The following is a 25312-nucleotide window of genomic DNA, read 5'->3' on the forward strand; positions in this document are numbered from 1 at the left end:
TGGTGTCTCCACCCAGTTTGGTCAAGATGTCACATGCTGCTGGGCTGGCTCAAGGCTGCAGCCTGCCTATCACAACCTTGCTCCTCCCTTCAGAGTTAGCTGAAGCTTACCCCTGCTCATTTCTCTTCCCTTCCTGATCATTTAGTTGACTCTATGCTGTCCAAAGATACAAATTCCTAACCAATGGCAAGGATCTGACCAAGGGTCTGAGGGCTATTTTTCCCTTTCCTGCTTCTTAAGAGGACAGCGCTAAGGCATGCAGCCAGTGTGGTCGGGTCTGGTTGAAAAGCATCCCACCTCCCGTTCTGCAAGTGTGCAGGCATCCCACCCTTACAGATGGCATGCCTGTGCCTGTGTGTGTTTTTATGGAATCTCACTTTTGAAGTCTTATGTCTTACTCACATGGTTTCAACACAGAACTTCTTGCTTCTTTTTAGTTCAAAGCCACAAGTGAATACAATGCTAAGAGTGTAGTTTTTAAATTAAATCTTTGAGGAGCCCAAGTATGAAACTGTCTCCAAGAAAAACCAAGAGCACCCACTCAGGATGGCTCCATGGAGCCATGGACTTGTTGGTCCCAGTGAATGGGACACTTTCTTGCACATATAAAATAAGGTTCATGCATACCATCAACAGTGCCCCAAGAGGAAGGTATAAGTTGAAAAGCCCATCCTGTTTGAATACTAGGAATTCACTGTCCAGGCTGCACTTGTTTTTGGAGGTAGACGTGTCCTAGAGAGGACAAGTGGAGTGTGCCAGATGACATGACCTCCCTGAGGGAGCCACGGGCTCACATGCTGCTGCCTGGCTAAGCTGCACCTTCCATAATGAAAAGCCACAGGCTGGGGCTTTACGCAACAAACATATTCCTCCCAGTTCTGAAGGTTGGAAGTCCAAGATCAAGATACCTGACAAGGGCCCTGTAAGGGCCCCTTCCTGGTTTTTGGCTGCCTTCACTGTGTCCTCACATGCCAGAGGCTCTGGTCTTACAAGACACAGCCTGCTTGATTAGGGTTCCATTCCTATGACGTCATCTAAAGGCCCACCTCCAGTGCAGCCACCCGGGGGGAGAGAGGGTTTCTCGTGTGAACTCTGGGGATACACCAGGCAGCTCTTAGCAGCAGCCTTGTTACTCACTGATTCATAAATAGAAACTGCAAAGGGAGATGTCAGAATTCAGAGAAGTTCAGAGACTGAAACTCCCTCTGTTCCCCTTGCAGACAGGGGACACCCTGGGTCCAGTGATTCTGCACAGTGCTGGCTTGGCTGGTTCCTGGCCTCATGCCTGCCTGTGTGACCCCTCCCTCACCCAGAAGCCACAGATGGCCAGGGAACCCATCACTCAGACTCTCTTCCCAGTGCTTTCTCTGTTCCAACCCCACTTCACCACCACTGCCTCAGGACCCACTGACTGTCAGAGACGACATGTCCTCCAGCCCTGGCTGAACCACAGCCACGCTCCCAGGATGCTCCCCACCCCATGGGTTGTCCGCTTTACACTGCTGACCATCCTGAGGAGGTGAGGCCTGGCGGCTCTGGACCCTGAGCAATCGGGTACCCACCTCTCAGCCTCCCCTCCACTGTTTCAGAAATCTGCGGTCTTGGTCCAGTCTCCTCCCTCTGTGGAGGTCTGAGGTTATCCTGCTCCAGGCAGCTTCTCTTGTGCCTTCTTCACCTTCAGCAACAGTGCCACCAATAGCCCTTCAAACTGTCGCTACAGGAGTGAGAACTCCAGGCCCCAGACTGCCACCCCGACTCCTGGAGTTAGTGCCCCAATGGCACTAATTCTCTGTATTGTGTCTTTTTCCATTCCATGATTCTAGGCTGGGTTAATTCCCTTTTTAAAAATTTGTATTAGCATAATTTATTGTGCAAAGGGTTTTATTCTGATAGCTACATGCATATGATGTACTTTGATCAAATTCACCCCCCCATTACTTTTTTTAGCTGACTGCCCTCCTTCCCTCTCTTTTTCAAGTTTTTAGTGGGTTCCATTATGCTATATTCACACAAATATACTTATTTTCCTTCTTTAACAAATAAATAAAAACAAACCTCCTGTTGGCCTCCAGCTATGGCCCTGTGATCACTGAAGTGGTCCAGGCTGGCCTGCCCCAGTCATGGCCATATCCCAGGCCAGATGCTCAGGTCTCGCCCAAATCCTTGCTCAACAGCACCTGCAGAATCATCCCTCCCTCTGTCTGCCCTTGTCCTCCACCCCTGCCCTGCTGCCCCGTGAATCTCTTACTCTCTTCAGTGAGCTCACACATGGCTTTTACTTGATAGCTCCAAACTTTCAGTCTAGCAGCCTTATCTCCTGAACCACATATTTGACCACGCCTTGCATCCCCACTAGAAATGGAAAGGTGTCTCTCCTGCCTGGCACTGTCTAAAACTGAACCCATCTCCCTGCAGACCCTCCTCCCTCAGTCCTCTGCAACTCAGGGAGTGTCTTCCTCAGCCCCCTGATGTCCCTTGTCCTCTTGTGCTCCAACCATACCTGCCTCTCCACCACTCCCCCTCTTGTCCAGATTAGTCCTGCCTCTGCTCACTGAAGTCATGGCCTCCTACCTCCTCTAACAGCTGTGCTTTTGCTCCTTTCCCACCTGCAGCCAGGTGACCCTCACAGTGTCTGTGCCACCAGATCACCTGTCACCCCAAGGTTTTCCAGCAGCTTCCTGTCTCACTCACAGTGAACCAAGTTCTCTCCTGCTCATGCCCTAGTGATCTGCAGCCCAGCCCTGCTACACTTCTCACTCTTCCCTGCAGCTTCTTCCAGTGCCCGTGGTCTAGTTATTGCTAACCATTCCAGACAAGCCCTTTGCACAGCTCCCTTGGCTGCCTGGGATCCTCTCCAAACACCTACAAGGCTCACTTTCTTGTCATCTCCTGAGCCCTGTGCAGTTTCCTGTTCATGAGACCCTGTAACATGGCTGTGTAAGGAAGAGTGCCTGCCCTTTATCCACCACTCCACACTCTCTCCCATCCTGCTCTGTTCTTCTTCACAGGCTTATCACACACAATACATTTTAATTTATTCATTTACTTATGGTGCCCTCCCAAATACACACATGCTAAGATGTGTGCTCCTTAGAGCCAAGTATTTTGTTTTATTTTTCAGTCTATTCTTAGAGTTCAGGGTATACGCATTAATCTTTCTAAGCAAAGGAATAAATGATTTAAACCTGAAAATGTTTATCCACTGAGAAAAAAAATCTTGAATAGTGAAAGAAAGATAAAAACTAAGAAATGTTCAGCACAGGGATTAAAACATTTGAGACTGATCAGCTGATAAATGTTGACAAACAACAGAATACAAGATGAAAAGTGGAGCTCACGGGCCATCTCAGTGCTGTTACAGTCCTACAATCTGTGTCTTGCTAAATGGACTGTAGCAGAAGGACTGGCACTGCCTCCCTTCCTCGACAGAGGCCCCATGAGGTCAGGCTTTGTCTCCATGCTAGGCAGAGATGGGCCCTGTGGAGGTGGACACAACCAGATGCTCTCAGGATGCACCTGCCTAGGGAAGGTGGGACACACAGCTTGACCCAGGGCCTCTGTGTAGCTGCATAGTGGGCAGCTTCAAGCCATTAGGGCTGGTGTGCTATGAGTCTGAAGATCACTAAGGAGGGAATTTGGTTATAAAAAGACAATTGCCTCTACTGCTCTGTGAACATCAGCAGGTGAGAGGGTTGTATAAAAGTGTTGCTCTTCACCCATCTACCTAAAGGACTACTGTGGGTGAAAACCAGAAGTTAATTCCTTTCTGTATCTAAAATCTCTTGTCTCTCATTAAAATTTTAAAAAATGCCACACATCCTTGAACGCTAACCGAGTAAGTACAGGATGAGTATAAAGCCCAAACTCAAATATATACTCTTCTAGGAGAAGGGCAAACACGAGTAAGGAGGGAAGGAAGGAAAGAGAGGGAAGGGGGGAAATGGAAGGAGGAGAGGGAGGAAGGAGTGAGGGAAAGGAGGAAGAAAAGAAGTAAGAAGGCAAGCAGGAACATAGGGAGGGAGGAAGAAAGGACAGGCATTAATGTCATCGGAATTTATTTGGCACGTAAGTTAAACTTTCCACCAAAAATTTGGGAGAACAGAGAAAAGGATATATTTAATTACTGCTCATATGTGAAAACTTGTACCTTCTATTTTCAGTACTATAGGCATTTTGTTCTAGGAGACTTGGGCTTGATTTTTTTTTTTCTGAAATGATTTCTGAGACTAAGGGGAATGGACTGAGAATGAAGGTCTCCTGTAATTAAAGCTTATTTTTAAAAGAAACAGTCAACACTAACTAGCTACACAATTGTGACACAAAATGGTTTTTGGTGGTGCTGGGGATCAGACTCAGGGCCTTGGTCATGCTAGGCAATAGCTTGGCCACTGAACTACACCCCTGTCCAAAATGTTCTTGATGGCACCGCTTTGCATTTGAATCTTATTTGCAGACTTGTTAGAAGCCTCATCTCCTGCTGAGATTAAGGTCTGTCTTTAATGCATGTCAGTAAGCCACAGTAATGCAAGACACGCAACCAGACCTCCTACACACCATCACATAGAGCACAGGCCCAGATACCAGGGCCACCAGCACCTGCCCAGCACACTCGCCAAGAGCACTCCCCATGCAGGAGCACTGGATGAGGGAGGTCCAGCATACAGGTGCCAGGTGAGGTTTCCCTACTCTCCCTGTCCGTATCAGTCAGCTTCTCTGGATAAATCTGGCAGTTAGTCAACCATGTCCCTTTACAGCCTCGGAGAGACAATTTTACAAACTCAAGGATGGGAGACCTAGAGCAGATCCCATCATCTGCTATTTCTACCTCTCCTTGGTCATACTGGCACTTTCCTGAGGCTCGTAATGCTGGGGAGGGGTCTTGTAAAGCAACAGTCTAGCTACCAAGCCATAGAGGAGGAGGACAGGAAGACGAAATTTAACATTGCTTTTCATTCACTGTAGACTGACAATTCGCTGGCTCTCACCCTCTCTGGATACAGGAATGTAATTTCCATTTCCATTTCACGTTTCACCCCCTTTCTTCCTCTTCTTCCCATATTCCCTTCCTCCATATCAGATGCCAAAGCCTGTTCCATCCACGCCCTTCCCAGAAGCCGTTGGGGGGGGTCTCTCTAGCAAAATGAACAGCACTCACTTCCCTGGAGCTCAAGACTTGGTCAAGCATCAACCTTTCATTATTTGTGTCTGTCGTCATCTGATAAACTCTGATCACTTTTCCAGAATGCTTGATCTGTGCTCATTTCCTCTCCACACCTGGCCCAGCAACTCCCACAAAGTGGTGTTCAAAGATAAAGGCGCTGTCTCGGCTGAAACAATGACTGGATCCAAGGTGGTGTAGAGAGCCGCACACTGGAGGGAAGAAAGGGCCCAGTTAAGAGGCGACACTGTGGCTCATCCCTCAGGAGAACCGCGTGCGGCCACCCGGGGAGTCAGCAAGACCCCATCTGAGTCGTCAGCCAGGTGTGTGGGCAAGATGGACAGGAGGATCACGGTGCTCCGGCTCAGCCTGGGAGCAAAGGGCAAGACCATCCCCGAAAAGTAAGCGAGGCAGAGAGCGCGGCAGGGCGCGCGCTGAGCAAGGCCAGGCCCTGAGTTCGAATCCAGCCGCGCAGAGGGCCGTTCCGTCAGCCAGGAAGGGCGCATTCCTTGGGAAATGAAGTTGCTCAAGTTCCCGACATGGGAAGGGCCCGGGCCTCAGAACTGAGCCGGGACAAGAACACGGCCGTAGGACGCGGCAACCACACGGCCCTTCCAGCACGACGGGCGGAGAAACCCCGGCGCTCGTGACAAGACACGGGAGTCGCCCGCCCCGTGCCACAGAAAACCCCAAAGTCACGCGAGCTCCACCGCACGGGCTGCTCCCTCCGCAAATGTAAAAACCTGAGCTGAAAAGCCGGTTCCTGAAGCGGAAATGCATCCGCTGAAACCAGTGACGGCGCAGCCACCACTGCATCAGCTCCGCTGGCTCCACCCAAACCGCCTTACGTAAAGAGCTAAGGGAGTCGTCCCTCTCAGTCACGTCCAGGAAACCCCACAGAGAAGCAGAAAACACGAGCGGCGGCCTGGGGGGCGGTGCACGGCCGCAGCCACGCCCGGCTGCGCACGCTCGGTGCGACAGGTGCACGTCACGTGCGTGCGTGCGCCGTGTGCATAGTGGGCGTCACGTGTGTGCGTGCGCTTCGTGCTCCACGTGCGTAGGGTGGACGTCACGTGCGTGCGTGCGCCGTGTGCATAGGGTGGGCGTCACGTGCGTGCGTGCTCCACGTGCGTAGGGTGGACGTCACGTGCGTGCGTGCGCCGTGTGCATAGGGTGCACGTCACGTGCGTGCGTGCGCCGTGTGCATAGTGGGCGTCGTGTGTGCGTGCACTTCGTGCTCCACGTGCGTAGGGTGGACATTACGTGCGTGCGTGCGCCGTGTGCATAGGGTGGGCGTCACGTGTGTGCGTGCGCTTCGTGCTCCACGTGCATAGGGTGGGCGTCACGTGCGTGCGCTTTGTACCCCACGTGGACACCACGTGCGTGCACCATGACGCATGCAGTTACTCCTGCAGTCTCCGAAGGATCCCGTGGGCTCGCATTCCCCAGCTGGGGTCCTGAGGCCCAGAGGGGACAGTTGTCCCGCCATCCTGGTCCTGGCAGGCGCCGCTTCAGTTTCTGTCACGTGACTTCCCGTTCATTGAAACATTTTAATATGGAAAGCTTTCAGCAAGCAGGAAGGCCGGCAGAAGAACATCATCAGCCGCAGCAGTGTCACCTGCCAGTGTCGTTCGTATCCTGGTCAGATAACCATGTCTGTATTTCAGGAAACCCCAGAAATCATTGCATCTAGAAATGCCTCAGCGTGCTTCTCTTAAACATAACCTTTATCTTTTAACAGGGATCTCTACTCAGCATACCTGCAGACTGACTCTAATTCTTTGATGCCATGTAGATATTTTAAGTAGCGAAGCTGTAACTTTAGGTATAACTAGAATGTCTGAATTCACTTTTTCTGGCTGTGTTTTATACCTGTGTTTCGGGTAAAGAGAAGCAAGTAAGAATGGTGGTGGAAGATGAAAGGATACAGCGTGTCCCCTTGAGCACAGAGTCAAGGAAAGGGAAGGGGTGGACACAGGCAGGAGCTTCTGAAAGGCAAAAGACCTTTTTCTTCTCCCTGTTTTAACCTTCTTAATCAGAGGGCCACTGGCCTGCTGTGTCCAGGAAGGCTTCTCAGTCAGCAACAGAAGCACCTTCCTCAGGGCACCAAAGATGATCTGTGACCCCTCCTTCCCTGAGTCCGTGTCCCTGAGATGGGGCATTAGAGGAAATCATTAATCACTGGACTATCTCAGCCTGCCCCAAGCCTCGCAGACTGATACAATGACAGCAGAGATCTCTCCAGTGGATCCTGTGCAGCCCTCCCTAGCCCTCTGCTGTTCCTAGTACCGGAACAGCTGTGCTTCTGGAAGCCCACTGCAGGCTTCTGGTACAGCGAGAAACTCCCTACTTGTATGGCTTGAGGCTTTTTTTTTTTTAGCAGTGCTGGGGTTTGAACTCAGGGCCTTGGGCTTACTAGGTCGATGCTCTATCACTTGAGTCACTCCACAAGGCCTTTGTGCTTTGGTTATTTTTGAGACAGGGTCTTACTTTGTGCTCAGACCAGCCTGGACCTTGATCCTCTTATTTCTGCTTCCTGGCATCATTGAGATGACAGGAGTACACCACTGTGCCACTGTTCCCAGCCATTAGTGAGATCAGGGTCTTGCAACACTTTTTAAAACATTTTTTGATACTGAGAGTTGAACTCGGGCCCTCACCCTTGCTAGGTGTTCTACCCTTGACCTACTCCACCAGCCCCAACATTTTGCTTATGCTGGCCTAAAACTCTCCTGATTTCTATCTCTGAAGTAGCTGGATTGCAGGTAGGAGCCACCATACCCAGCTTGGTTTGAGGTTTTATAATAAAATTTCCTTCCCCATGCTTCCGAGTTACTCCTTCAGGTGACTACTGTCAAAAGGCTTAAGGAAAGGATACCTGTTGACATACTGAATGCTGTCCTGATTCAGCCACTCACCATAAGATCAGCAGCAGGAGGAAGGAAAGGAGAAAAAGGGAGCACCAGAGAAGGAAGAAAAGACGAAATAAAGCACCATGATCAGAAAACAGAAATAAAGAGAAAATATGCACAAACAACTAAGTGTGTTTGTAGACTGGTAAGGCAGATATTAGCTCTTCTAAGAAGTGTCTCTTTCTGTCTGGAGGACTTCCAGCACATGATGTTCATGCTTGTCTGATAGCATGTTTGGTGACTCCACCCCAAAAGCCTGTGTAGCCTCCTTTACCTGTCCTGATTGAACAGCTCCCAAGGATCAGTCATTGGTGATTTGTGCTTCTATGATTTTGTGTATGAAAATTGGCTTGGCAGTAGGCATTTATCTCTAAGCTAGACACTTGAATGAGAGACTTTGTGGTTTAAAATGTGGAGTGAAGTCATTTACCTGCTGCCCAGCACAGCACAGAGCAGTTAGAAGCTCAGACTTTGGGTGCCCCTCATCAGGCTCTGCCTGTGCAAGTCACCAGACTCTTGGCTGGCCTCGGGTTGTCTTCTGTTTGAAGTGGGGTGGCCATAATTCTACCTGAGTTCTGTCTTGAGGATTGAGTCAGTTAATTCACACCCACTTCCCACCTCGTGACACCTTCACCATGTATGTGTTTGGGATGTGACCACAGGAATGGCACAGTGTGACCTGCTAGGAAGCAGAGAGGAATCTTGCAGCCAACAAGCCCTCCTGGAGCTCTGGGCCCCAGTCTGGGATTCCATGTGTAAATGGTGGGTAAACGGAATGCAAATGATGCTCAATGGTAGTGTTACAGAGAGAAGTGAAGTAGTAGTGGAGAGCACAACAGCTAGCTTCTGGTGACCTGGGCTCAGGCAGTCAGTCCTGGCCTAAGGAGTCAGCATGGGAGGCCAGGCCAGGTTTACCAGTCTTCAAGTCAGGAGTGTCTTGTGGTTTATACAACCATGGGAAGACATCTCGTGTCACACTACAAACAAACTACTCATGATCCCAGGCAAGTGACTTGTTTTTAGTGTAATCCTTGGTTCTCTGTACAATGGTGAGAGCAGATGCCTATGTCCCCTTGGCCAGTTATGAGACTTGCTGGACAGCAGACACATGTGGTCAAGAACCAAGGCTAACACTTGCTACTTTATAGGTGTTCAGCAGGCTGAGTGTGGCAATGGTTCAGTTCCCTTGCATGAGTGAACTGTCAAGTCTAAATAGTTAGAAAAGCACGACAACTGTCACCAACATTGAAAAACTGTCATGTGAACTAGAAACTCCCGTGGGCCCACAACAGGTCCTGAACACTGACCTGCCATGCACTAATTCTGTCTCTCTCCAGATGGTAAATGCAGAACAAAGGTGCCCTTAAATATGGACCAGCTTTTCAGCTATCATGCATCTTGGGATGGAAGGTGCTGCCTCTTTGAGCCAACCCACTCGTGGAAATATTCAAGGTAATTTAAAGAACTACTTTTCATGGGTGGTAGCCTGGGGACATAGTGTCTCTAGAGTATGGTGGATCCTGCTGTTTAGCATTGAGAATCATAATGGTCACTGTATTAAATGACTCATTCTGGGTTTATATTTTTAAAGCAAATTTGTTGTAGTGCATCTCATGTTACATATCAGAGCCTCATGTAAGTGTGGCTTCTGTTACAAAAGAGTGACACGGAAGTGGGTTCCACGCCCCGTCGTGGGCACCTTAGCACTTGTAGCACAACCAGCTCACACAGAAGGAACTTTGTGTTGGTTTTATACACGAACAAGGAAGTGAAAGATTAAAATTTTGATATGTATTTTTTTCTTAAAGTCCCTTGGAGTGGCAGACCCCTCAAGCGTGGACTGGCAAGCGGTGTTGACACTGGCGGGACAGGCAGCAGAGGACAGCAGAGAGTGGGGCATGGTGACAGGGCCTCCATGTATGTGGCCTGTGACCCCAGCCACAGGGAATGCTCAACAGTGATCATTGTGATCAGCAGAGTGTTAGGTCAAGAAATGGTTAGTGAGACTTTATCAAATATAAAATTAAGAAGCACCAAAATATAGTGCCACATGCCATGAAAGAACGGTGTTATGGAGATGCAATTATTGATACAGAAAGATATGTGCAATGAATAAAGTAAAAAAAAGCAAAGAGCAAAACGTGCAATATGACCCACCTTAATTATTATATGTGCAAAGAGAACAATCACAAGGAATTTTAAAGCAATATATTAATGTTGGTTTTCACTGAATTTGGAGATTTTCAGTGTTTTGTTTATCATAAATATATATCTCATAACATTCTAACATATATGTATTATCATTGTATATACATGCACACACATATATATGTATATATATATATATCATTGTAACATTCTAATTTTTCTACACTGGGTATATACTATTTATGTAAAAAATAACCAAAGTTAAAAAAAAATTGATATCAATGCAAGTGACAATATTCATAGGGAAAATTGCTGATGACAATGACTCCAAAAGTAAGAAGAATAGAGACATTGCCTTGGGAAAGGATGACTCTTGAAAAATTACAAGTTAATTGTGTAGTAAACAGAGAACACCGTCCAACAGTTTTGTTCCTTTCTCTCAGTCTTGCTGGGGACTCAATTTGTTTGATAAGAATAGCACTTCTCAATTCTACCCACTCATAATTCAGAGAGCAGAAGCCCAGAGGCCAGAGCAAGCTGGGCAAGATGGTGGCAGGGCTCTGCAGGCCTCATACCCATGCTGGTCAGGCATTGCTTCCCACAGAAGAGATGGGAGTCAACATGGTCCCTCTCAGGATGGATATCTAGGGGGAGACTCAGGCCTGCTGAGGATGTGCCAAGGGTGGAGGAGGGAAACTGTGGCATCAAAACTGGGCTCTGGTTCTGGGTGAGCTCGTTGAATGTAGGGTCATCCTCATGCCTAACCGGCACTGATGCCTTCCTTGTGGTATGGTGAGAACAGAAAGAGTGACGTTTCTGCACTGTGGTCACACAGAGCAAGCACTCGAGCAAAAGCAGTGGGGAAGGAAGGCCTTGTGTGTGCAAAGACAAGGAGATCAAACACTATGCAAAGGAGCAATACATTTTTTGGGTAATGTTATTTTCCTGGTTTGGCTTACTTCTTAAACATCTGGAATACACACAATGCTGTCAGTGGTGTAAAGATGTAAGCAGTCCCAGCTCATGTATGAATTCAGCATGTCTACTTACTGTACAAACAATGACATAAAATTGAAAATCTAAATATCAAGAACAGTAAGAAGTAACTAGCACAAAATAACATTAGCTCAGCTGGCCTAATCTCAAATAAGTCGTTACTGCATCCCCATCTGCTGGCTTCCAAGTCACAGTCTCTTCGTTCTGACAAAACTATAAGCTCCTGCTGGAATAAACATACCACACTCTGCGATTCCTCCAGTTGAGTCAACGTGGGTTGGGCCAGCGTCGAGGCGAGAGTGGCACACACCTTGACCTTGGATGCAGCCTCTTCGTGACCTTCCCTGCATAGGAGCGAGGAAGAAGAAATAGTTGTTGGACTCTCGCCTGAGATTTAATAGGTGTGGGTGGCTTCCTTGTCTCAAGCCATCTCACCACATTAATGGAGGCTTTACACATGTCCTCCTCACTGCAGCTCAGCCAGGCAGCACTCTTGGTGAGGCCTCTCATACCGCATTTGTCAAAGGTGTAGTGCTGTTAAAGTCAAGGTCTATTCTTTGCTAAAATGAAAGGATGAGGTTGGGTGAGAAACTTGAGCGAGGCCCACATCTCTGGCCTCTAGAAGGTCACCAACAAAGGAGCATGTCTCAGACAGCTCAGAGTCCAGGACACTGCCTTCTGGCAGGCAGACATCACATCGCCAGTGTGAGCCCCTGTCCCAGCAGGTGCAAACCAGGACCTCAGAGCAAGCCACTTCTCTAAGGTCAAGGGCGCTACTACAACGGAAATAATAGCGGGTCAGTAAAGGAAACATGGAGGAGGAAGGAAGTTCTTGCTGTGTCCTGTTTGCTGGGTTCATATGGAAAATAGGGCTGCCTGAAGGAGAGGACAACTCCTTTGGAACACTAATTTAACCCTCCCAACCACTAACCATAGTCATTCCAGTTTTAGCAGCTGTGTGGGTGGAAAAGGAAACATGGAATTCTTGTACACTTTCAACTTTGTGAGTGCCTGCTCTCTCTGTGGTGGCACCTCCCTTTCCAGCCTCCCAGCCCTGCCCAGAAGTCATACTGTCTCCCTGTGTGATGTCCCTCTTGACACCACTGCTGCGTTTCTGTAGGCATCTTAATGAACTGGCAGTCATTGCCTTTCTGCCATACCAGTTGTCATACCTTTTCTTCATGATATTTAACAGTTAACATTTAAATGTTCTTCCTGTACTTGTGTTGTCTGTGACTTTTCATGTAGAGTTAGATTGTCAATGGAATTTGTGTGAATGGACACACACACTTCCTTAATATTTCTGGATACATTATAATTTAGAATAACAGTACATGTTACCGTCAGTTAACTTCCCCCTCCCAAAATGTTGTTCTTTTCCTGTCTGAAAATGAAACAAAAGTTTGTCTCATTCATGCCAATATATGTACTAAACATAATGACGTCTTTCTGAAATGTGAAACTTCACGGTGCAATTCATATGTAGGCAATAAAACAGAAATTGAATTAAAAGTAATCTTCGTGCTCAGAGCAGCACAAAGGACAGCAGTCACTACTGGCTATCTGGGAGAAGCAGCTTAGGTGCCTGGCCACACCCTGCAGGTGCCCCTACTCCCCGTCACTGTGGGTCAGGGCTGAGCAACAGAGACACCACTACACATGGGGTCCAAGTCCAGCTCTTTCTGCTTCTAGGGTTTTTGCCTCTGCAGTTTGAACTCTGGTTGCTCAGGCCCTCCAAACCATCAGCCCTGAGGTCTTCCTTCTCAAAGAAAACTCCAGCCTTTGTGAGCCAGCCATGGTTCACACAGAACCACTCTGTTTTGCAGATAGAATGGAAATCTCTTCCAGAACGCCGTCGTGCATTACTAAAATGTGCAGACATCCTACATCATTCAGAATCACATGAGATACATGTGTGCTTTTAAAAGAAGTAATACAGGTGGTGAGTTTCTGGTGGTTCTTAGTAAGTGGGAAAATCAAGGTGCAGGACCCATTAGAAGATGTGAGCCTGTCTGTTCCTGGAGTCGCACTCTTTACTGGAAGGGCAGTACATCCGTCTGTTCTCGGGCTACAGAGTGTGCCCACTGCGAGATGAGTCACATTGTTTGCTGCAGGAGCGCTCACCCTGGCCAGCAGTGCCACCAGCACACACTGGCCTTGGAGAGCCACACCAGGGTAGGATGGCCTTGACACCCCCTCACTGAACAGGTGCCTTCAGGGAGGGGGAGGCAGGAAGAGACCAGTGACCCGGGGATCTAGTGTGAAAGCCATTTACTAAGTTCTATTTCTTACCTGTTGTTATGACATAAGATGGACACAGATACATGTACGGTAGGCGGGGAGAGAGGGAACACATGCACCTGTTTCACACAAAATGACCATTGCGTTTATTTGGTTTAAGTCACATTATTCGACTAGACGATCAAATAGTAAAAATATTCAGAAAATTCTAAGACCTCTTGGTTTATCACGATAGCATACTGGGTTTGTAACATTGAAAACATTGACCAGACAGAACTGCTTAATGTCAGGGGTTTTGAAGTTTTCGCGGAATGCCACCAGCACCCTAGTTCAATGTCCTGGACCTCCCACTGTGGGAGGCTCAGAGAGGGCATGGGTCAGTTGCAAGGGTGATTAAAGGGGCGGGGCTACTAGTGAGTGTGGGTCAGTCCCAATCTTTAAAAAAAAAAAGTCTATCTAAAATATAAACCCAATTTACTGAAGCTGGGAGAATGGCAGAAGTTCAGAAGCATGGAGTGAAGCTCTCATTATAAGGTATAAGGTGGAGGGAGTGCTTCAGGTGGCTCTTAGGACTCCTGTGGCCTCTAGAATTAAGTTACAGCTCCCAGGAAGTTGGGGAATTGGTTTCTTTAATTTATATAAATATTCTAGTTAATCACTACTTACTGCATACTGTCCATTGAATAAATAAGGTTTTCAGTTTTTCTGAGAGATCACACCACTTATAAACAGGGGAGGCACTAAACCTTTCCATGGAGATGATAACATAATCACGAGTCTAACAAGTCTGGCTAACTCGGGACTTTAACCTCTCTGAGATGTAAACAGAGAAGATTCCAAATTCAAGGCTGGACACCAGGAGCTCTGGCAGGAACCCAGACCATGCTGGCGGACCTGCCTGCCCACAATCACCACCTCTCAAAGCAGACAGTGGGTGTGTCATTGGACTCACCATTGGTTCTTGTATTGTGTCTTGTCATGTCGGGAACTATCTCTGTCGAAAAGGAAGAGCTAGTGAAAATGACCTAAAATAGACACCAATACGCATAAGTACTACACAGAGGTTGTGGTGCTCAATCCTCACAGCAAGCAGGTGCAGCATAGCTCCGACCTTGCAGGTGTGAAATGAGGCCCACCACGGCAGTGAGGAACTGGCAGAGATCCTCAGCTTGTTGGTGGCAGGATGGATCTGAATCCTGACAATCCAATTGCTGAGCATGTGCTCTTCACCACCAAACTCCACTCTCAATGCAATTAAAATTAACCCTTTAAAAAAAATAAAACCATTATATGCCTAGACAGAGCAAAATCTTGTGAAGAACGGGGCCAAGAGTCCCACATGGGCTGGCCATGCCGAGCTGTGGTATCCAGCATGGCAGCCACTGTCCCTGTGCTGCTGTTAAGCACTTCTGATGCGGCTGGTTGAGTTGAGATGGGCTGGAAATGTAAAATACACACTGCAACTGAGAGCTGCAGGAGAAAAAAATCATCAAACGCCTCGGCAATCACTCCATGTGGATAGCATAGTATTTTAGGTTAGATAACCACTATCAAGATTAATTTTATCTGTTTTCCTTTTTGCTACACGTGTCATCCGCAAGTCACGCTGTACTTCTGTTGGACAGTTCTGATCTGGAGTGTTCCTTATCAGGTTAATTCTATGATGAGTTACATTTTAACTTTCTAGAATAGGGCCACCTGCGAGTGCTCAGAGCAAAGACTCTAGCTCATCAGCAAAATAACCCCCTCAAGTGAGATTCGGAAACATCTACTTTATGTTCTTCTTAAAGTTCATAGATCCTGAGTTCAAAGTTGGTTAATGACCAAGTTATTTTCTCCAAAATAGCTACACTTTTACAAACCCTTCAATGTAAACCACAGGTTTGCCTATTAATTTGCTTTTTTGAAGGCATCTGTGGCTCAGGATGATTGAGGCAGGTGAGAATTCCTTGTCCCCCAGGGCCGGTAGCAATACCTATCTGGTAGCACAGTGATAATGGAGGCAAGGAAGGGACTGTCCCTCCAGCAAAGAAGTCCAATGGTGGCCCTGCCAGGCTGCAGGGCGCGTCCTGTCTCACACTGGCACAAGGGTTTAGGTTTCTTTCTTATTAGCCTAAAAGCTTTCCTGTTTATGTACTTTATTTTTTTTCCACTTTTTCCTTGCTAATACTGTTTTTCTCATACTTCAGTTATGATAGTGGTACAGTGGTTCACAATCTTAATTTTTAAAAGTGCTCTATTTTCCCTTCTCTCTCTCTCTCTCTGGCAGTACTAGGATTTGAACTCACGGCCTCCTGATTTCTAGGCAGGAGCTCTTCACTTGAGCCTTTCTGCCAGCTGTATTTTCTGATTATGATGTTTTCAGGCTAGTTTCAAAAAGTGAATTTATTTTTTATACATTTATGGCAAATTTGGGCTTTGAGAAGTAAATTTAAAAATATCTTCTAATATATGAACCTGTACAACAACCAATAGTGACAACCATAGACCTATCCAGCCCCGTCACCCCTGTGTGAGCGTGGGCAGCTGTCCTTCCGCAGGCCTAGAGCAAGGGGTCTCCTGTACCATTGCTCACAGTTCTGCAAACACGGCCCTCACTGGTGCTATGGCTGGAATGAACAATAGCTAGATGGAACAGAGCCAGTCCTCTGCAAGATGGGGTACATGGCTGATACCCTACAGGATTTAATGGTATTGTCTGAAGAGGAAAGAGAGATTCAGGTGTAAATCCAATTAACAGTCTATAGCCGCAGTCCCCAACCTCCAGCTCACCTGCGCCAGGCCATAAACAGAGCTGAGCCCAGCCCAGTGTGGTGAGCTCCCCAGAGGCAGGCCCCAGAGGCAGAGTGAGCGATGAGTGGGGCTGAGAGGAAATTTGCTCCCTGGGAAAGGCCTCCCTGAGTCAGATCTGGGATCCCAGTGGGCGTCCGGGTATTTATGTTCTGACACCCTGGAACTGGCCTTGGCAACTCACCACCGCAGCCCAGCACATGGTTTCAGGCCAGCCACACAGTGACAGTGGCAGTACATGGACAACAACACAGTAGAAGTCAGCATGTACGAAATCCAGCAGAGATGTGAGGTGAAGATACCAATGAAGAAAGGAAATCGGTGAAGCGGTGGTACGTCCCAAGCAGAGGAACCCCAAGCACAATGGCAGAATTCTGTAGCTGTACATGCTCCCTGCCCACACAACACAGGCTGTCACTGAGGAGGGGAGGGAGAGCAGCACAGAATGCTCTGATCCAACCTGTGTCCACAAGAGTCACCGGGAGCCTTCCAACCACCCTGACACCACAAGCAGGGACTCTGTTGTAACTGGTCCAGCAAAGTTCAGGGTCTGAGCTTTGAAAAATCTCCCTGGGTGATCTGATGTGCAGCCCAGGCTGAGAACCACTGGCTGAAACCAGCAACAAACAAACAAAAAAGCCCAGGTTTAAGCTGGTGGTCTGCCACATCCGCTGCAATGGCTGCACACAGTGAGAGAAGAGACAGAACTTTTAAGTAGTGAAGAAGCAAAAGTAAAACTGAGCCACAGGACAAGGTGCAGAAGCAGCGTAAGGAGCAAGATGAATGAAAACTCAGAAAAACAGAGTTAGATTCTTGGGTTTTATCTGCAAAGCCGTGGTCCAGCCTTCTACACTGCCTATGAAATCAGTGATTTGTGACTTGAGTTTAAATCCCTTTCTGATATAAGATGATGTGCCCGGGCTCAGGACAGTGAGATTCTAAGTCCGTGATTTCACATGGTGAGGCTGACACAGGCAGTCCCCTTATTCATGATGTTAGAGAACTTAATTTCATAGGGTCTCCTCCCTACAAAGGGCTGGAACAGGTGGTGCTGAGTGCTGAGAGGCAAGTGCTAAGCCAGAAGCCTTTGTCCTACAGAAGTTCACACACCGGATGCAAAGGAAAGGCTATGTATCTGCCACTGGGACAGAAGGGAGGGAGCTGGTCCCTTCTGATGAGAGGTGGGTTGTCACCTCTGAGCCTCAGGACCCAGACCTGGATGAGTTTGTGCACTGCTGTGGCCAAGCCATGGCTGCAGGTAGAGCGAATGGACACTGCCCTGCTTCCCAGCCTGTGGGCTCTGTGTGCTGGGTTCAGCTCCTGGACAGAAGAGCCTGCATCCCCAGGTTTGAGGAGCACCCAAAATCATCCTCCCACCATGCATTTAATCATTCTCACTATACACGGTCTCCTAGCTTTTCCTGGAATATCTCCCAAGATGTAAGACTAAAGTTCCTGCGTGCAAAGAAGGTGCCTAACCCCCAGCTGGGTGGGCGCTGTACCTGTATCACCTGTGCAGGAAGATGGGAGCCCTGGCCCTTGCTCTGGCCACTGAGCTGGGCAGCTCTGCCTGGCTCTCTGCTTCCCTCTGTTGGTGTGGAGTGGGAAGGAAGGAGTGGAGTTAAAAGTCGGCAAGAGGACCGTGTGCCCAGGAAGGTACAGGCTCTGCTGGCTTAGACAGGGAACCTCTGAGGAGCAACTGGGGGCAGGGTGGGCAGAAAGAAAGGGCTGCAGCCGGAGGCACAGCCTTTCCTGAAGCTGAATGCGTGTCCTCATTGAATCTGTGTGGGTGGCTTTTCTCAAGCAGGCCTGACACCCTCCAACCCACCATGGTTTGGGATATGGGAGTGATTCTATTCCCAAAGGTCTTTATGTGCGAACACATCTGAAATTAGAGAAAAATCCTGACAAAATGCACCAGAGCCTTTTGTGTGAAAATTCCACTTTCTTATCTTGGTAAGGATCTTAAATTGTCCTCCCATGTGACTTCTGGAAGAGGACACTGCAAATCCCAAAGGTGGCATGTCCCTAGAGCAAGGGGCTGGTCAGGCTTCCCAGGAGGTGCCTATCACAGGGACAGTAACCAACAAGGCTCACACACAGCTGAGTGTGGACCACCAGAGCCCCTCCTGGTCCCAGCCTCAGGATGTCACACTGAACACTGTGCTCAAGTCACATGAAGACCACGTTTATATTTGTATAAAAAATAGTGTTTTTACACTCCAATATCCCCCCAAAAAATCTGCTCTTACTGAATCCTGGGCTGAATAAACAATATCTGATACACTTCTTCCTAACCCAGGCTTCTTATTCTAACCCCAAGTCTGTATGCAAAGCAAAAAAAACTTGGAAGGAGGTAGGGTGAAAACAAAGACCGTAATCAGGGAAGAGAGGAAGCCGCCAGGCACATCACCACCACTGAAATCCACTCTCCACAAGAACACCTTTCTCGCTCTTGGACAAGCCTATTTCCTGTGCAAAGCCCACCACAGGAAATGTCTGACATCTCCTGAGACAGGATCAAGAAAGCAGACACGCTACACTCATGGCCAGGCAGGCACTCAGAGGTGGCAAGACACAGAAGACCACAGCTCAGCATCTCTATTCTGGGCAGCCCTTAAATCATCAGTGAGATTAGATACGATGGGCCTTGTGCCACAGTTACCACGGCAGCTGTGTTCTCTGTAATTCAAAGGGTTGAGAGACAGAATAAGGACAAGGATGATAGTATGGGACCAAAAAATACCAAGAAAGAGTGGAGGTAAAATTTCAGAGTGCTGTAACTGGAGCCAGGGTTACAGAAATGAAGGTTCCCCTGCAGCCATGGTGCTCACTAAAGGTGCATCACATCAGCAGGGGCCATGGTGGGGGTGGTGGGGGTTCTGAGCACCACTGCCTAACAGGTGACTCTGGCCATTCTTGCCCTCAGAGCCACTGAGGGATGCTCAGATAGGACAGATAAGGCTTGTAAGATAAGGTCCTGAGGGACCCAGGAATTAAGCTATGCTGATGGAAGATGTTATGAGAGAGTGTGTCACTCAGGTGTGGCAGTCACAGCTCAGTCCTGAGGCTGCCTTGGCCCAGGTCCCTGGAGCTGGATGGATTCAGCTGCCCTCATCCTGGGGACAGGAGGAGATGCCAGCTCACAGGTGCAGGACTAGCCCCAGTACCTCCTCCTGGCTCCTCTGGTATCAGAAATCTTTTTTTTTTCTCCTCTAAATGCACAAACTCAAAGGAAAGATGTCAGACAAGGTCCTTGGAAGGAACTTGGCTTCTCAAGGTTCTTTAGAATCCCAGCACACTCTCGTCCTGGTGACCAGGTGGAGAGCCACTTCAGTGTCAGCGTGTCGGCACTTGGAGACTGCCCACCACCTCTGGAGGGAATTAGACGGCATGGCTTAGAAGTGTAGTGGGACAGTCATATGGATGGGTGCGCAAAGAAGGAGCCATGCTGTGTCCTTTCAGCATTTTCATTTTCTGTGTGAAGTTGTCAGTCAGTACCAACCTCAGCCAGCAGGGTGAGGAGCCTGAGAACCTGCCTGAGAGACAGGAGTCAGGATAACTGGTCACACATGATAATGACCAGGTGGTTGGCTTTTTTGCTCACTTGACTATGCCTAGGAAGCAGACTATTCTCAAAGGGGTGCTGTGTGGTAAGATGAGTCCTTGTGGCCTATTCTGGACAAGTTTCAATCTGGAAGGAATAGGGGAAGACAACTGGCAAGAAGCAAGATGGGATGAATTAGGCTCAGCAAGCCATCATCCAAGAGTCTAATTTGATACCTGCCTTATTCAGTTTGTTTGAGGGCAGGCAGCCCTGCAAATCCAGCTGATGACAGGGAGCCAGGGAGGGGAAATGTATTTCCTCTCGATACACGAATGGAGAGGGAAGGGAAGGAGGTGGCCTTCCAAGTAGCAATATCTTCATGTTACAAATGAGAAAGAACGGACTTAAATATACTTTATATCTTTATATCTGCTCTTTTTACTGGGGAGGCTGAGGACGTCTAAGTCACAGGCAAATACAAACTCAGATGTAATCTGTTATTACTCATGTATGAACCAGCACTCACTCACCATTTACCTTGTAGAAGAAATGAACTTTTAAGTGTTTGTTTGAACTGCAGCATGCAGGCAGCACTCTGCTGGGTACTATATTATGCTTATATTAATTACATTCTACATATATTGCGCACATATTATGTTATGTTATATTGTAATAATAATGTCATATTCCCAGTGCTTAAGAAGCTAACCTTCCAGGTAGAGAAGCACTTGGTGTACAAAGAGAGAACAAGGCGCAGAGAGAAATGATCGCCGTCACCGCAGGCACAGGCACACTGTGTCAGCAGATGAGAACTTGGTGAGTTTGGAGACAAAATGGGACATGTGAATTTACACTGCATATTTCTCCAGCATGGCGTCTGTGATGCTGTGGGTACAGAGGTCTCCACGGTCACATGATGAGCTCAGGCATGAGGAGCAGGTGCACACTGGGCCAGGCAGGAGCAGAACTATGGAGTTTCAGCGTGATGCAGCAGGAGAGGAGAGCAGGATGTTCTAGACAGAAGGCATTGACTCACACTGCACCCGAGGCCAGGGATGAGGGTGGCACACCCAGAACCAAGGCATCCTGGGAGCTGTACCTCCGCTGTGCATCACCCACTTGGTGAGTTACATGTGTTCTACCCCTGGCTTCTGTAAGGGACTTACTGTGAGCACAGTGCATTGTGGGTGAGGGAGCTAAACCATGGGGACAAGGCAAGGGGCAGAGGCAGAGAGAAAGAGACAGAATAGGAAACAGAGAAAGTGAGAGAGAGACAGAGAGGAGTAGGCAGGCCAAGAAGTCAAGAAAGAGGTAGGGAGTGATGGAGAAGCAGAGGGGATGGCAGAAAGATACTCTGTCCCCAAAGTCATTTTATTTCAAAAGTTGGCAACCCAAATGCACAGCTCCCAGAAATTCAATAGCAGAGTCACATTTTGAAAACCCCAAAGGAAAAACTGTAGAAAACTTTATCTTTTAAGGGAGAGCCTATATCAAGTTCTAATGAGCCACGGAAATGCTGGATGGTCAGCTGTCCAGTCTCCTGGAGTGCTGTGCATGGCCGGCCCTGCCCCCAGGCAGAGTGCATGAGGGACGAGAGGGGCCGAGCCACCTCCAGGACCTGAGGATGGAGAGGCGATGCGCTCAGAGGCGGCTTCCTGAGGAAGGATGTTTTTGGTGCTCCATTCTGATGATGGTGTTTTTATTTTAAGAGAAGGAATGTGATTCAACTATTTCCATTTTGAGTTTCCCCTTTTGTTTAAGAAATTTAAAAAATTAAAAAGCTTTGTGATTGCATTGGGATGCTTGTCTGTGTATGAGTGGTACATGATTCTTTTTTTTTCAGTGAATCAGACATTTTCCTTTCTCTAGAAATGTTGTCTGGTTAATGTCATTAGCTCCAGGAGGAAAGGGAGGGGAAGTTGAGAGTGAGGGAGGCTCACAGGATGCAGTCAGTGACTAGACAGGGGACCTGGGGACACAAGGAGGAGACACATTGCACATGTCACTGCTGCCTTTGATGGAGGGGATGTCCTGGGGCCCCTCCTGGTGGAGAGCAGTCCCCATGGCTGGCTTCAGTCTAGTAACGCCACACAATCAATGGCGGGCAGGTCAAGAGAGGCCAGAGAGCCCTCATGACCTATGCAGCACGTGTGAGGTTGTAAACAGCCCAGAGGCCCCACAGCCAAACATCTGCCCTGAGGCAAAGGAAAACAAGCCTCTCTTTTGTTGGGTTGGGGGGTACAGCACCAGCAGCAGGGAGCCCATGTCCACTGTGAAGCCTGCTCCCTGTGAACCTGGACTCCTGGAGGACAATTGCAGCATTTGAGCTTTAGGAGAGGGGCAGGAGTAATGCAACTGTCATGTTACCCCAGCTCTGCTGTGCAAAATGTGCAAGACCCTCATCCCAAGAACTTCGATTATGGGGCTCTTTGCTTCTCTCTTTCCAAAGACAACCCACAGAAATATCATAGCCCAACGTCCCAGCACCTACCCTGCTCCGAGTCCTGTCTCCTGCGCAACTGCAGTTAGGAACATTGTGAAATGGTGTCTGAATGTCCCTAGCAATGGTGCAATAGCCCTGATGTGCCTTGCTGGCGAAGGAGTCCAAGAGAATGGGCACCTGGGTAACAGGTACAAACCAGGATCCTCTAGGGGACAGGGAGGGATGGGGCACAGGGCAAATGGAGAATCTTCTGTCATGATCTGTAAATGTTGTTCTCACCAAATCTGTGCCTTCCTGCAAGTAGTCATGGCATGTGTACTAATTTCCCTCAGGCAGTTTTAAAATTGCTAACCTACAGCACTCACCCCATGCCTGGAGCTGGGTACCACTCAGGATGCTCCAGAGGGTCTGGATTGCTCAAGAAGGAACAAATGTGTCCTCGTCCACAGCAGGACACCACCACCCTCCTCCTCTCTGCTACCATATGAGGGACTTCCCAGGGAGGAGGAAGGCCAGGAACAGCATGGTTATCTCTAGCAGCTGTCTAAGGAAGGAGAAAGGAACCCTATGTTTTGGTAAGGAACTCTCTCTGCTCTTGCCCTGTCCTCACAAAGGCATTCAGCGTTTGTGTGAACTGCATTCCTTCTCCCATCCACCTCAATCTCCATGTTTACAACACCTGAAGGTACAGTGAGGCCTGAGGGAATGCAGATGAGGGTACTGTGGAATGACCTGAGAAGCAAATGCACATGGGTCCCCAAGCCGCCCTCCTCACCACCTCACCTGTGGGCCAAGCACCTGTGTGATCTCTGATTGGGCACAGCCTTTAATTTTGAGCTGAAATAAAAATATAAACACTTGAATTCCAAACCAAATGCACAAAAAATGTTCAAGTGACCCCTGATGAACAGACTCAGGGGAGGTACTGTGAGAGTCTGTGTCTCAGGCTCACAGGTGAGAAGAGGGGAGGCAGAAGTGCAAGGGCGATGAGGACCTAGTGACAATCAGCTATCTGGAGTCACCCCCACACCTCTGGCCTGGACCTGCCAGCAGGATCTTTTAGAAGAGGTTTTCATTTAAACAATGCCTTTGGGATAGTAACTTTCCAGCTGCCGTGAAGAGGTAGTCCTTAACAGTATAAGTCTTCATAAACTCACTCAAAGTAAAGACTCTTTACAAAAAAGGAGTCAAAATACTTAAAGTGATTGATAAGCCATACTCTGGGTGGTAAAAATAAATATTTTAGGCTTGGTTGTCGTATCTATAACCTTAGTCCCGGGGGTACAATAAAGGGATCATGTTCAGGAAGCAGCATTTGGGGGCTCGCTACACCCGGCAGTGTTCTGAGGTCCTAATGCTGGGATTCACAAGACACTGAGCTTCCTCAGCACCTACTACCCAAGTTACCAGGCACCGTACACGTCACGTGACTGTAGTACCGGGGGCAGCAGCAGTACTGTGTCCTCCACAGCTTTGCTGAATGACAAGGGAAGTGACTTGTACAGGAAACCAGAAGTACTGGGTTCTTCCCCAGAAAGAGACACCGAGAATCTGACCCAGGTACAACAGTCATTGGTTTGTGGAAGTCCTGGCTCTATCTGGCCACAGACTCGGCCATCATCTCTCCAAAACACGTCTGTGCCCAGTGGCTCACACCAGGGAGGCAGGAGAGAGCTTAGCCAATGCCTTTGGGCTCAGTTAGGGCTGGGGGCTGATTTGGAAGTGAGCATGTTCACCCACACACTCAGGACCTGAGCACTCTGTGTGCAGGCAGAGGGGGTTGGGCCCAGGGTCCATTTGGAAAAGGAGGTTTCATTCCAGGCGCAGCTGCAGGACAAAGACTATGTACTCTGAATTTCCCAGCCTTACCAAGCAAATAACGTGCTGCTGGGCTTCTTTCCTACAAATGAACTCACAATTATCAATGAAATCAGAAATCTCAAATGTCTAAGGTGTTGATCATCTGATTTTCTTTAAGTCTGTTTGGTGCTGACTGGTGGATCCCAAACACGGACATGAGGGAATGGTTTCTTTCAAGGTGATTTTCTCTTTGTTTGTTTTTTCCGTTTTGGCTGTATTGGGCTTTGAACTCAAGGCCTGGAGCTTGCTAGACAGGCACTCTACCACTTGAGCCATACCTCTAACCCTTTCTGCTTTGGTTATTTTTGAGAGAGGGTCTCACTTTATGCCTAGGCTGGCCTAGAACCACAATCTTCTTATTTATGTTCCCCTCGTAGCTAGGATGACAGGTGCATACCACCATGCTCAGCTTTTATGGGTTGAGATGGGGTCTTACTAACTTTTTGCCCTGACTGGCCTGAAACTGTGATCTTCCCAATTTCTATTCCAAAGTAGCTTGCTGGATTACTGACACGAGTGAGTCACCACACCAGGCTTCAAGGTGTTTTTTTTTTTTTTTATACCTCCAGTCCCATCACAGCCTTTCCCTATGCCATTACAGTCTGCTTGTCAAATCCCTAAATTATATTTTGGCACTAGTTGGTTTTCTACCAGCTTGCTGATGTATCGTGTCCTTTTAATTAACTTTAAAGCAAAGGGGAAAAATCAATATTGTTCGGTATGTCAGTGACTTTGGAGTGATTCCCGAGCTGCTTAACCTGGCCTGAAGACAGCTTATTATTATGAAATGAAACGCTGGACCAGGGCAGTGTGCGTTCCTACCAGACAACAACACAGGGCAAAATTAAATGAACCCGAATCCCAAACCCTTTTATGGAAATGTTTCTTCTTTGTGTATAACAACTACCCACAAGTCATGGAAAGTGAAAACAGTATGTTTTATCCTAAAGATACTCAAATAAACACATGTTTACAAAACACACACAACTGTCGACTATGTGAGTGGAGGAACCCAACTCGTGTCTGCTACAGAATTCCCCCTCTTGCTCTACAGTTCAATCTAAATAACACCAAGTCTTTGTTTCATAGGAATTACTGGACCCAAGCAGGATGTTATTCCCAATAGGCAACTTTCAGGCTCATATAACCAGTATTAGAAAACACAAAATTAAAAACTGATCCTGACAAAGTCTAACAGCATGAGTAACACAAGGCCC

At 48.0% G+C, this 25312-nt stretch overlaps 1 protein-coding gene across 17 annotated transcripts in view; it reads right to left on the reverse strand.

Moving 5' to 3' along the window:
- Myt1l (myelin transcription factor 1 like) overlaps positions 1–25312 on the reverse strand; it is a 414622-nt gene that overhangs the window by 362100 nt on the left and 27210 nt on the right. For 13 of the 17 annotated variants that reach the window (XM_074049071.1, XM_074049083.1, XM_074049072.1 and 10 more), the window contains exon 2: positions 11456–11558. The exons of the other annotated variants lie outside the window; for them this stretch is intronic. The gene's annotated coding sequence lies outside the window, so the exon portion shown is untranslated. The remainder of the gene's footprint in view (positions 1–11455; positions 11559–25312) is intronic. 17 annotated transcript variants of the gene reach the window in all.

This window comes from Castor canadensis, chromosome 12, assembly GCF_047511655.1.
Source record: "Castor canadensis chromosome 12, mCasCan1.hap1v2, whole genome shotgun sequence".
In the NCBI taxonomy this organism is placed as follows: domain Eukaryota; kingdom Metazoa; phylum Chordata; class Mammalia; order Rodentia; family Castoridae; genus Castor; species Castor canadensis.